Genomic DNA, 13,446 nt, shown 5'->3' on the forward strand with positions numbered 1-13,446 from the left:
TTGATGTCTCTATTGCAGCTTCATAGAGATAGCAGAAAAGAGTCACACAAAAGGAATGCCTGTACAGGAGTAGTTATGCCATCTCTATTGTAATCCAAACATGCAGAATTGTCTTCTGTTTATGCACTTTTATCTACATCATGGATGTTAGCACAGCCGTTTTACCTGGAAACTCCATTTTTATGCTCCATTTGTTATAACTGCCCTGATAAGCATTCAGTGATTTTTGGCCTGGTTTCCTTGTGAAATGTAATCAAAATGGATATTTTGAAAATAAAAAGCAGCCCTCTTTTTACAGTTTCAAAATTAGCATATTCCTAGGATCTAGTGGAAAAAAAAGCTATATTAATCTGCTGAAAAAAGAACATATCTCTTAGCTTTATAAATTTGCCAAGAAGAGAAAAGAAAAAAAATTAAAAAAAAAAAAAAAAGAAAAGAAAAAGAAAAAGAAAAAGAAAGAGGAGATGGGAGGGGAGGGGAGGGGAGAGGGGGAGGGGAGGGGAGGGGAGGGGAGGGGAGAGGGGGAGGGGGAGGGGAGAGGGGGGAGGGGAGGGGAAAGGGGGAGGGGAGGGGAGAGGAGTAGGAAGGGGAGGGGAGGGGAGGGGGGGAGGGGAGGGGAGGGGAGGGGAGGGGGAGGGGAGGGGGGGGGGGGAGGGGAGGAAAGGAAGGAAAGGAGAGGAAAGGAAAGGAAAGGAAAGGAAAGGAAAGGAAAGGAAAGGAAAGGAAAGGAAAGGAAAGGAAAGGAAAGGAAAGGAAAGGAAAGGAAAGGAAAGGAAAGGAAAGGAAAGGAAAGGAAAGGAAAAAGGGATCTGAACCCAGAAAATCAAATAATTGAATCTACCATCTACCAGCTATGTTATTCTAGGATATAGTTAATTGATGTGAAAATACTCATTTCATCCACAAATAATTGGGAGCGTCAGGTTGGTTTTTTTTTCCAAAACTTTGAAAATATGCTTTGGTTGTAATTAACTCTATTTCCACCATTTTATAATGTTCTTTATCTCCGATCTGCAGGAGATGAACCCAAGGTAGTGATATGACATTTCATTCATATTTCATTGGGTGAGTACATTTTTTTCTATACTTTGGGATCATGCAGAGTTAGAAAAGCAGCTTCAGATTTGCCTAATCCTGAACATTTCAAAATCAGCTGCTGAGATCTGGCTTGCATGACAGGCTAGAAGACCAGGTGGAATAATTTCCTATGAAATATATACCATTTCAGTTTTGCTAGTAGTGTCATGGGAACTGCTGTATAGAATCTGATCAGTTGTTCCTCTGATCTAAGAACAGCCCTAACTGTGAGTAACACCAGTTTCTTCAAAGCAAAATTCAAAAAACACTGTAGTGAGGCCCTATTAAATTATCTGCCTGATGAATGGTCCCTTTTTTCTCTTCTTTAAGACTTTGTTTATGCCTGAAGCCCAAAATATTTCAATGTTTTCCAAAAGAGTAGCTTGAGCTGTGCTTTAACACTCTTCACTGTAGATCTATATGGGTTTTTTGTTCATACACACATCTAAATTGTTTTAGAGATTCAACCATAACAGTTTCCATAGAATTCTTTTAATCCAAAATAAACATTTTACCTCCTTCCAGCTTTTCTTTCTTACCATCTCACTGATTACCATTTGTTCTTTTATTCTGAGAAAAGAGAGGTAGAATTTTAGAAAATATCTATTAGTATGCCATAAAACAATACCAAAATCTTATTTTTTCCAACACTATTTATATTGCATAATAGTACATAATTTGCTCTTCTTACAGTGTCTACACACTCTCAATTTCATCAGGCACAGAAGAGAACTCCCAATGAGTGTTATCAGTTTGGAAGAGATTTATACTAATTTCATGGAATATGAAGGAATAAATGAGTTATCTTTTTTATTTTATTTATTTATTTGTTTTTTTCTTTCATATTCTGAATGTCTTTGGTAGAAATAGGTAGAAAATTGAAGTAAAAAGACAGTTAATACAGGACAGATAATACTACTGTGGCTAGCTCTATCCTTTCTGCCCTGAATGTCAGATTCTGCTCTTTTTTTGGAGGAGGTGATGGGACAAATGGAACTCTTCTTTTTATCCAGGAAGTCAGCAGAGAACAATCTTTTAGGAGCAGCAATAGCAGGGGATGGGTCCTGTGCCATTCTAGATAAAATTACAAAGACACCAGCATGTTCTTCTTTCCTTTTACACATGCAGCTGTGAGGAGGAACAAGGAATCTTCCAGTTCAGTTCAGAGCTTAACCTGTCTGAACACACCCATACATACACAAAGAATGTAATGAGTTGGAAGGAACGAACTTGTCTGGCTCTTAAGTGGATGACCTGTACAGGGATAGAACCCACAACCTTGGTGATATAAGCACTGAGCTTAACTCAGGGTCAGGTCTAGAACTATGCGTATGGTTGGATTGTCAGAATTTCCATTTTTTTTCTTCTACCTCAGGAAAAAAAAAAAAAAAAAAGAAGTTTAGAGGGTGGAAAGGGTGGAAGGGTGGAAGGAAGGGAAACTGTGAAATAAGTGGAAAATACAGTTTGAACATCTCAAGAGCCACAAAATTTGCATGTAGGCAAAATGCAGGCAAATGGCACATACTAAACTGCACTAGAAAGCTGTTGTGTCATGTTTGGTGGGGGATGTTGACCTTGGAATGTATCCCTATGAGCTTTCACACAGAGAAGGGCTCACACTGCTGCACTGAGAGCCAGCACCATGCCACTCACTGCGGCTGCAGTGCTTGAGTGCTTGTGCTTGAGCTCAGGGAGTGCTACAAAGTACAAGGCTTATCACAACTGTGACAGTATTATTTTTGGACCCTGAGCAGAAGCAAACTGAACTCGTAAAGTGTGTTATTTCAATATATTCAGCTTTCTTAAGAAATGTTTTAGGCTAACCCAAGAGAAAACAGTGTTTTCTCTAGATCATTGTGACAGTGGACTGTGGAAATTATTGAATTATAATCCTCAGGGGCCTAGTATAATCTCTAGAGCCTACAGCCTTAAAATTGTGTTAAAAAGGTTGCACTGTACTGAAGTCTTCAAACGAGTGCATTGCTAAAGAGAGCACAGTGACTTCAACTGTACTTTTCACAAGCCCTTACACAAATAGGTCATTAATCAGAAATTAAAACTTTTGAAGCAGTTGGAAGTTGAATAGGAGACTACTTAATGTAATGAAATAACTGAATTTAGATTTTCATGAGACGAAATTTTTTCATTTTGCTTAATGCTTTCAGAAACTTTGGCATTACAGAACTTACAATTTCCATCAAAAAAACCTTCTCAGAGAAAATTTTTAATCAAGATTTTCTGGTTGTATTTTACTCTATAGGGTCTATATATTTTATTTTGCTTTAGGCTTCACTAAAATGATTCAACTTTCACAAAACTCTTCTGAGGAAAAGAATTTAATTAAAAAAAAAAAAAGATTCCAACTGACTCAAAACCCAGGACCATGAAAAAAGTGCTAATCCTAGAAATGAGTATTACTCTGTCAGTGCGCTTCTCTAAGTCGACAATGCAAATCCCTGACAGTACAGCTGTGTACTGCAGTCAAGGCAAAACCAAGGGCTGACACAGCTGTGATGGCAGAAATCTCTAATCATAGGTGCTCCTAGGGCTTATGCTTACACCAGCAGCATAGCTTGTGGATGTTTTTTAGGACTTGTAAAGGGCTTGTTTGGCTGATACAGATGCATCCACACAGAAGTTCTTTGCCAGTGTAGTACTGAGGCAAAATATTGTTACTATGGACAAAAGCTCAGATTGATTAAATCTGGTCCAAATGAAAAAAAAATCTTTGGGAGAAAGAGCTCTGCTACTAAATCTCTGAGGCGGTTGACAGTGATCATGGAGCCTTGCAGGACTCAGACTGGGATCCAGAGAGAGCAAAGGAAAAGATGCTTCACCCTCACTGAGGCAAGCACAAGCTGTGTGTCCTGAAGAGATGAAGCTTTACCTAAAGAGGTGAAGCTGAAGTGGTGAGTGAAACCTGATAAACTCTTTTTTGGTAGAAGGCTTGTGACCTCATTGTGATTTCAGTAGCTGGTTTAACAAAATGGAGCTAGCAGCTTGAAACTTAACCATGCAGGGAAACCCAAGTTGCTTTGGAAAGCTCTGTTTCAATGTTTGCTGGGTGACAGTGCTTTCCCATCATGTCATGGGTTATTCCAGTGCAGAAGGACCAAAAAATAAAGTCTTCTGTCCTGAATTACCCTTGGTCTGAATGGTCCTACTTTGCAGCAGGGCCAGTGAGGTAGAGGATGAATCACAGTGAGGCCCAGGCTTATGAGATAATCTGAGAAAAAATTTCTAACTCTGGTAACTCATCCTGTGAATATTTCTGGGGACTCCAGACAATTCCAGCCAGTGGCAAGAAAGGTTTGCTGTTGCACTTACTATTACGTATATTGTGCATTTAGTCACGTGTGTAAAGCTACCTGATGCCAGTTAGAAATTTTTCTGATAATTTTTCCTTTGGGGCTATGGGAGCCATATTATCCCATCCTCTGTTAAGGGAAGCAGCTGTAATGGTGTTTCCGCCTCTCTTCCCCTCAGGAAGTGGAGCTTCATCTACTTTTGAGCTGACTGGCAACAAATGTCTTAAAACTATCCCTATTTCTCTGCCATATATTTTCTGGGTGTGTGCTGTGTCATCCAGACATGGAGCTACTCATACTTCAAAAAGGTGCCGGAAGGCACACATCTTTTATTAGGCTTGCTGAGAAAAAATAACAGCAGAATTGTTGTCATTGCATGTAGTTTCTATATCTGTGAAACAGCTGGACTTTCTGGCATCCTGATTCCCATTTTCTGGACAGCCAGACAGACAGGGTACTGGAAGGTAAGGGGAAGTTTCAGATGTGGGGAAGCAAGACTAAACAGCAGCAATTAAGCTGTAGTTCCTATGTCTTTCATTCATTAGCACAGCATGTGCAAAGTGAAATTCTGTTGTGGGGGAGGATGGTGACTTCTGTGGACGTTGCAGGCACCAAAAAGTATTTATCAAGAATATGTTTTCTCACACAGAAGTTAAAAAAGTATACCTTGATTTCTAACCTTCCTGATTTTGACTCATTTGGTAATGGTCTGATGCTAACTTCCTTGTTTTCCTTTACCAGGACAGACTAGGAGGTGAAGTACTCATTTGTTTTTTCTCACTGCCAATATTTTACTCAGGAGCAGTATAAACACCTAAGTGAGAATGTCATGACTGAAGGAGAATTAAGCATACTAATCTGCTCTCCATGCCAGCCATTAATATACTATATATCCTGTCTCCACTTTACTTTCATATTCATTACTTCTTTAATGAAAAAAAAAAGATATTTTAATGGTCAAAAAATTCTAAATGATTAATGGTACATCAGTTAATGACATTTTAAAAGTATTTCAGGCTGGAAATGTGACACTACAATCATTAAAAATCAGATTCAATTTCCAAAGGTCCTAATCTTAAACTTTATACTGCTGGCAGAAACATAAAATGATATCCCGTAAGCGCGGGTGCTTCTGTATGATGGAAAAGCTCAGGAGTTTTGTGAGTGCTGCCAGAAAATAATGTGTTCTCGGAAATTCTGGAAGTTGAGCAGGAAGATAACTGATGAGGATATGACAAGGCAAATGAACAAATTGTTCGGTATAGAGGAATGCTTAATACAGAGAGATCTTTTTCTCTGAGACATTGTTTGGGGTCCAAGAGTAGCATAATGGCTCCAAATGGATAAAAACAACAGTAAATCCCATTCTCATGCATTATGCATAAGCTCTCGCTATTGGAGTTTGCACCACCATCTGGTGTTTAATTATTCCCGCTTTACACCACACGGTGGTGTGAATCTAATGAAATGAATATGTACATTATAATAATTTGGTGCATAGATTCTGGTTTGCTAATTATTAGGTGCCAGGCGTCCTTTTTTAAAGCAGAAAGTTTAAATTCATTCTAAAAAATAACTGTTTCTGTAGGCTTTCACTGGCAAATACAACGACAATTACTTGTTCCATTCTCTAAAGATCCATTATTTCATATGGCTGGTTGAGTTTCTCTAACATCTGTACAACATAAATTAATTATACAGTGGTGTCAGAATTCACATTATCATACACTGTTAGTATTGTTAGAAAGAACCTTGTCTGTTTATAGTTTTAAAAAGAAATTTTTATGTATAGATATATGTGCATGTGTATATATATATATATATATATATATATATATATATATACACACACACACACACACACAGACATATTTTGGTATTGAAGGCCTCTCTTCCTGTCTCTCTTGCTGACACGATGGCTGTCACTATCTCTGCAAAATTTGGCTATGTATCCTGGTTATTTTTTCCACATTATCACCTGTAGACCATTAGATTTCAATCTGTCATCAGTGTATGTGAAAACAATCTCCTGTGTTAGTTAGGATGGTGGTTTCTACCTGGCAATAAGCCATGCTGTGAAGAGTGAGACTCCTTGGCAGGTGCAGTGTTCCCACTGCTCCCAGAAAGGATGCTGAAAAATTACTGGGTCCCCATTAACAAATAATTATGTCCACATATTTTTTTTATTAACAAATGTTTTCATAAACTGAGATAAAACGTAAGGAGGGTCAGAAGGATTTTCTGCAATAATGACTAAGAAAACTTGGAAAGCTTTACCAATGTGTTCATCGGTGTCGCTTCCTACCAGATGATGGTTATCTGGTACAATAATGCTGTTAAGGGACATTCAGATAACCAATGCATCCAGCAGGGTTACAACTTACAAATTTAATTTGCTCTTCTATGTTTTGATATACTTTTTTAGCTCAGTGATTTGGGAACTTGTGAGCAAATTCACAAGGTTAGTTATTATATATAGCACTAATGACATGTCTAAAACCTGCAAGAGCTCATATTTGCAGAGGAATTTGAGAAAATAAAACAAAATAGAATGGTAAGAGACTCTGAGAGCATGGAAAAAAAGTATTTTGATGTAGTGTTTTGGTGTTTTTTCCACCTTTGAAAATTTTCCAATTATTTTACCTATGCATTTCCTTGATCTGTATTTCAGTAATCTTAATAAAATAAAGATAAAACATAAATTAGAAATCATACTGCTCAGATAATTTTCAATGAAGACTAAAATCTCAGTTTCATATTATCTTGACAATTCAAATTACCCCATCTTTCTTTCTTTCCTCCTGTTCATGAAAACTTTGATAACACATATTAATTTGCAATCAATGCTTGTTAGAAAATGAAGAAAACATCCCAGTTCAAAAGAGCATTTTTCACTCTTCTGAAAAAAAAAAAAACCTTGCTAAACTTTTCATTCATTATGATGTGCATTTTAATCAACGGTCTTTTGAAATTAATATGTACATTTAAATGGCATGCAGAAAACTATCGTTTATAGCAGACATTGCAGAAAGTGTATGTATGATAATAGCAAAAACATTCCATTGGAATTATTATACTTATCCATACCATGAAAGGAATTATTTCACTCTACCAACTTTCAAATTTTCCTAAATAAAATTAAAGTAGAAATTCTAAATTAAGTAATATCACCAAATCTGAATGCTTACAAAATATATTACTTGCAGTATCTGCAGCTAAGCAAGGACTCTGTCATTTTCATTTTGCTGTAAAAAAAGGAAAAAATTAAATTATATTTACCACTTTTCAAATATCCGTATTTGAATATTATAAAAGCTAAACAAATTCAGATATAGGATATTTCTCTATAGTTCCAGTGGGTATAAAAAGTGATATTCATAAAAATAATTAACAAAATATGTTTGGGTGTGTAAAATAGAAAGAATTTTAAAGGAATTCTTTTTCTTTGAAAAAAGCCACATATTTTTTTAAGAGAAAACTAAATAAGAAGCCATCAAAAAGTCAAACAACATCCAGTAGTTGCTTTCGACACAGAGTATTTTGCTTCCCAACTGCTTCAGCCTCCAGGAACTATTCTGTATTCAATGGTCCTGGAGAAGGTGGGAGTGTTGTGACATCTGTATCAGTTCAGTGGGCTACCAGGGGACCTCAAAAAGTTCAGGTCATATTTCTAGCTCTTGAAGAAATTAGGGGAAGGAGTCCATGGGGTTAAACTTAGTATTATCTCATCAGCATTATCTCATCAGCATTCAGTACCACTGCTATGCCATGAAGGAGAAAAAATAACAGAGAAACATGAGAAGAGGAATAGATAAAAGGCAAGCACTGAGAGGAAAAACATGTTGTTTCTTAATTGAGCTGGAGGAGGGGAAAACGTTGCTTGCAGCTCTCTTTTGATGAGAAACCTTCTTGTGCCCATGACCATGTAGGTTAAAAATATAGTGCTGTCTCTAATATAATAAACAGTCACATTGCAATTCTTACGTGGTAAATCAGTGGTGAAAGTTCAGGAAGAGAACAAGAGGAGGAAGTGAGGAAAAATATAATTCAGCAGTGTGAGTATTCATAGGAAATACAAGGTTAATTTATCTGACTGAAAACATCATTGTAACTGTTTTGAAGCTGTGCATATTTACATCAGCTGAGATTTTTCTCTCCCTTCTTCTTTCTCTCAATGTCTCAGTCCCTTTCTCCCCACCATATCCCAAAGTGTCTCTGATGGTGTTTGTAGTTCTATACTGCAGTTCATATTGTACACAAAATGGCAAGAGGGGAAGATCCCACAAACTTATAAGGGTATTAGATTCAGTGTTAAGTCATTGTTTCATACCTGACTTTTCTTCTGAGCTATCTAAACTGCACATATTACTGATGTTACAATTTTCTTTTTTTTCTTCCTCATGACTCTTTAGACAACAGCATCCCTACCTATTATCTGGGCTGGACTAGAATTGAACTCACCAAAGCAAATTCTGAAATGGAATTTTCAATGTATTCCATTTGCAGACTCAGAATAAATGTGGCAAAAACACCACTGTAATGGCATTTTGGCACTTTGGCTCACAGGTGTCAGGGGAAGGTACAGAAACTGAAAAAATAAACAAAACCGCTCCCTACAAACAACCAGTAAAGAAAATATCCTTGAACTTGGGATAAAGGTTGGGCTTGGGGCAGAGGCTTGATAGTGCTCTTATTGTAACCAATCCTAATGCAATGTTTTCTAATTATAGAATAAACATTCCCTCTCGGATGGAGCTGCCTGTCAGCCCACTCTACAGCAGAAATCGCCATATGGGCTGCTCTGCAGACGGCTGGGCAGTGGCATGTGTACAGCTGTGCAGGACGAGCACCCAGGTGTTTCAGCCTGCCTGTGATAGGCAGCCAGCAGGCAGTTCTGCAAGGGTGGGGAGGAAACTCAGTCAGGGTGAAAGAAACCAGCAAGATGGGATTTGACAGGAAATAGCAACACTAATAAATAACATTAATGGATAAAAAGAAACTGGGGTTTTTTTTGCTTTTTTGCTTTTTCTTCCAGGTCAGATCAGGGTTTTCTATAAGGAAGAAAGTCTGATCTTATTTAAGGTTTACTGAGACTGTAAACAAGAAATATGAATATAACACAAGTGTAGGCATCCATGAGGTTGCTCGAAATCATGTTAAAAATAGCAAAAAGGATGAAGATGCTTTGCTTCCACATGAACTAAATGAGAATACCTGAAACAGATGGATAGCATTAATTTATATCCCCAGATTTTCTCATTCCAGGATCCTCTGCTACCTGATTCCAGAGGCTCAGCTAATACAGTTTTTCAGTCCTATGCTAAATATACTACTTAGACCATAGGGAATGCAAAGTCACCTCATTGACTGCATCCAAGTCTTTTTTGACTTGGACTGGTGAAACTGCTGAAGAAATCTGAGCTTCTTTCTGTCACAGCTGAGTCTGGAAAGGATACATTTAGTGCTACCATCAGCTGAATCCTGCACACAGCTGCATCCAGATTCAGATATACCCATATACGCAAATAACAGTGCTGTCAAGCTGTATTTCCTTTGAGCACAAAGGAAATACAGATTGAAAAAGCTATTACAAAGTGCCAGAGAGTGTTTTGTGTTATGCAAAAATACTTATTACTAAGTATTTGCACTGGTTACAAAGCTTTAGAAATGCTTTAAAGGATGTTTTTAACCAATACATGTATATGATGAGGAACACCTGTAAATATTTTAGATTATCAGTCAGTATATGTAGGCTGTTATTTTGCTTTGGGCTGAAAAACTTGGAAGAATACTTTGAGAAAAATACATTTTAAAAACACAGCAAAAAATTGGCATCATATATAACATAAATGAAGTTTTCTTATATGTAAAAGAATACATTAATAAAAACCAATGTTAACCTTTTTTACTTTTAAATGTTGTTTTACATTATATAGACTATTGACCTTGTTATACATAGGGAAAAAACAGAGAAAATTAGGAATGTCAGCCTAATGTAATCTTTGAACATTTAACAAGTGTGGATTCCCCACTTCCTACAATAATCATCCTAAACTTGACAAACTGTTGAGTGATTTAGCACAATGGCCAGTGTGTCAGGAGTCTGTACCAGTCTAAGTCTGGACTGAGGAATGAAGTAGAAGTGAATTAAACACACTTGAATTTTGGTCATTAGTTTTTAACAAGTCAGAAAACATCCATCCTATTAATTTTGACAAGAATTGAGTGTTATAGAAAGTTAAATATAGAACTTATCTAAGAGTGATCAAATGAAAAATAGACTTCTTGGAATTCTCCTCCCCTTCCATGGAGACTTAAAAATGAGAAAAGTTGTCTTCTGGATATGCTTCTTGCTCTCCAATGATTACAAAAGGAGACCTGACAGATTTCTTAGACAAGGCTAGCTCTTACATAGCTGCTCTAAGAGGGATGAATCCCATCCATGCAGTGAGATTTTCAAAAGTGCTTACATGACTTCTGTGTTTATTTTTCACAGGCTCTCTGGAAATCTTTGTTTCTCAATTTCTTGTATTTGGAATTTATTTGAATGCCAATAAAATGAATAGACAAGCACCTTACCAAAATCCAAGTATGCTGATTATGTCCTTAAATTCTCAGTTCATTTTTTTAAGGATAACTTACAATTTCCTTGCCTGTTTCTTTGTGAGCTTATACTTGGGAAAGCAATGCAAAAGATGTATGCATCCACATGGGGATACTGATTTCAAAAATATAACAGAAGAAGAAACACAGTAGAACTTTCAGCAAAAACTGCTCGGGGAAAGAGAAAGTAACCCAAATGATTTTGGATTGCCACACACACAAAAAAATTTCCTCTGAAACTAGGATCAGTGATTGTTTTATAGTTCAAGTCATTAAAGTATCTCTTCTATGTACACTAGGTAAAGAAAATTGCAAGCTGAACTCACTCATACCCGTCATCTCTATTTGATAATTAAATATGATTTGCCTAAAAATAGGATGCAATATTGTGTTCTATTAATTATATTCCTGAGACAAGGAGTTGCTCTCCAGATGAAACATTGATGCACACTACAAGGATTTCATTTCTGAGTTGTAAAGCACACCTTTCTCCATAGCACTATTGGGTTTCACAGCCCTCCACCTCAGGACTTAGTGCAGGAGCCAATTTTAAAGTCCTTGAGCACCTAAATTCCCATTAGTGAAGTTCTCCTAGCTATTTAATCCTGTCATGCACAAAAGTTTATTTCTGTTAGCATTAAAGAGTGAGGTGCCAAGATCCTGCTTAAATCTCAGCTTGATTAATAAAACAAGTATTTCCAGAACAGTTTCACCTGGATAGATTCACAGTGTAGACAGACTGTAAGAAAGGCAAAGCTGCTGTAATGTTAAAGGGGCAATTCAGGGGTTGGTGAGATCTGAGGCAGCTAAATTTTGAATTTTCTTCTGACTAAACACAAGCTGCCTGGGGGATACCACTGATAAGGTATTCCAGGATGGAAATTTCTCAGCCTCTTCTGTCTCATTTACCAGGAAATAATTGAATAACAGAGGAGCCAGAGGTAGAGTAGAACAATTTGATAGCCTGCCAGTTAGAACACTCACCTGGAATGTGGGATCACCCCCTTCTTGAGGAAATATAAATGATCCAGAAATAGTGAAACCGCTTCATCAGGCAGAAATGTAAGTGTTCCCCCCTCTTTAACCAGGTAGGTTCCATTTGCAAAGTAGATGATTGTTTATACTGCTTTAGTAAAGGAGGAATGGAAAGGGAAGGCAGTGAGTGGGAATTATATGTTCCTTGCTATATTGTGAGATCTTTAAGTGAGATAAAGAAGGCAGAGGTGGGAAAACATCTGTATTAAAGACACCAATCTTAATGCTAATGCTTAATCCAAGACCTGTGGATATTTCTGAAAGCTGAACAGATATCAGCAATAATGATTCTTATATCCTTGGAGGAGAATATCTCTTAGGAGTTTATGATGGAATAGAGCTCTTCAAGAGTCTTTTGAAATTCCAAGTCCACAACTGAAAATTTTGTGCTCCATTTTCTTCCCTGCGGTCAGATATTCCTATGATTTCCTTTGAAAGGTTCTGGTACTTGCTGGACGCTTTCTTGCTCGATATATCTGCAGAAAATCAGACAATAGAAGTGATTGATCAGAGCACTGAAGGACCTTCATAAGGCCAATAATGGAGCAACACCAGAGCTGGGGTAAGGAGGGAATTCAAAATCCTACCCAACAGTGTAGAAAAAAGCAAGAAAAGCAATTAGAGTAGTTCAGGCTGCCAGAGATCTAGCCACTTCATTTTGGCTTTTTGTCCTCTTTTAGGTGCCCTGATTACTTTGGGCATGTAAAACATATACATCTTCATCTACTGCATAGAATTTGGAGTTATTAAACTTATTAAGTGGTTATATGCCTGAAGACTAGCATGCAAATCTCTGCTACAAGCTTATTCCAATTTCCTTTTCTAAATCTTACAAGACAGAATCCAAACTGTTATCAGGAAATATGTTTCTGAGGGACTATTCACCAAGATTTGTTATGCAACTCATTGTAAGCATCTTAATAACTGGATATAAAAAGAAGCTTTTTGTTTTATTTTTTTTTAATCATTGTACCATGTAAAATTCCTTCTCTATTGTATCTGCTTTTACTTTCGTTGTTTCCAGACTGAGACTCTGGCCTTGCAAACATCTAATTTTGAGCACATGAGTAGTACCTTGGAGTTCAAGAAGGGCAACAGAAGTGACCAGAGACATCTGACCCCAATTTAAACCTTAATCCCATGAAGATTTTTGAATATGAAATCAATATGACTATTCACACAGCTAAACATAGGAATGTGAACTCTTTACAAGGTTGGGACCTACTAGAATAGGCTCTTTTAATTTCATTCAGTGCAGGAATTCCACATTTCAAACAATTTTGTCGTTCTTGTAACCTCGCGTATTATTGTTTTGATGTTTGGGGAAGATGATTATCTCAGGGGTTTCAGCAGGACCAAAGGTGCTTGGGTGAGCTCTCCAATATCTGTCTATAACATCCTGTTAGAAAACAGAATTTTCACA

The sequence above is a fragment of the Motacilla alba genome, chromosome 3 (assembly GCF_015832195.1).
Source record: "Motacilla alba alba isolate MOTALB_02 chromosome 3, Motacilla_alba_V1.0_pri, whole genome shotgun sequence".
In the NCBI taxonomy this organism is placed as follows: domain Eukaryota; kingdom Metazoa; phylum Chordata; class Aves; order Passeriformes; family Motacillidae; genus Motacilla; species Motacilla alba.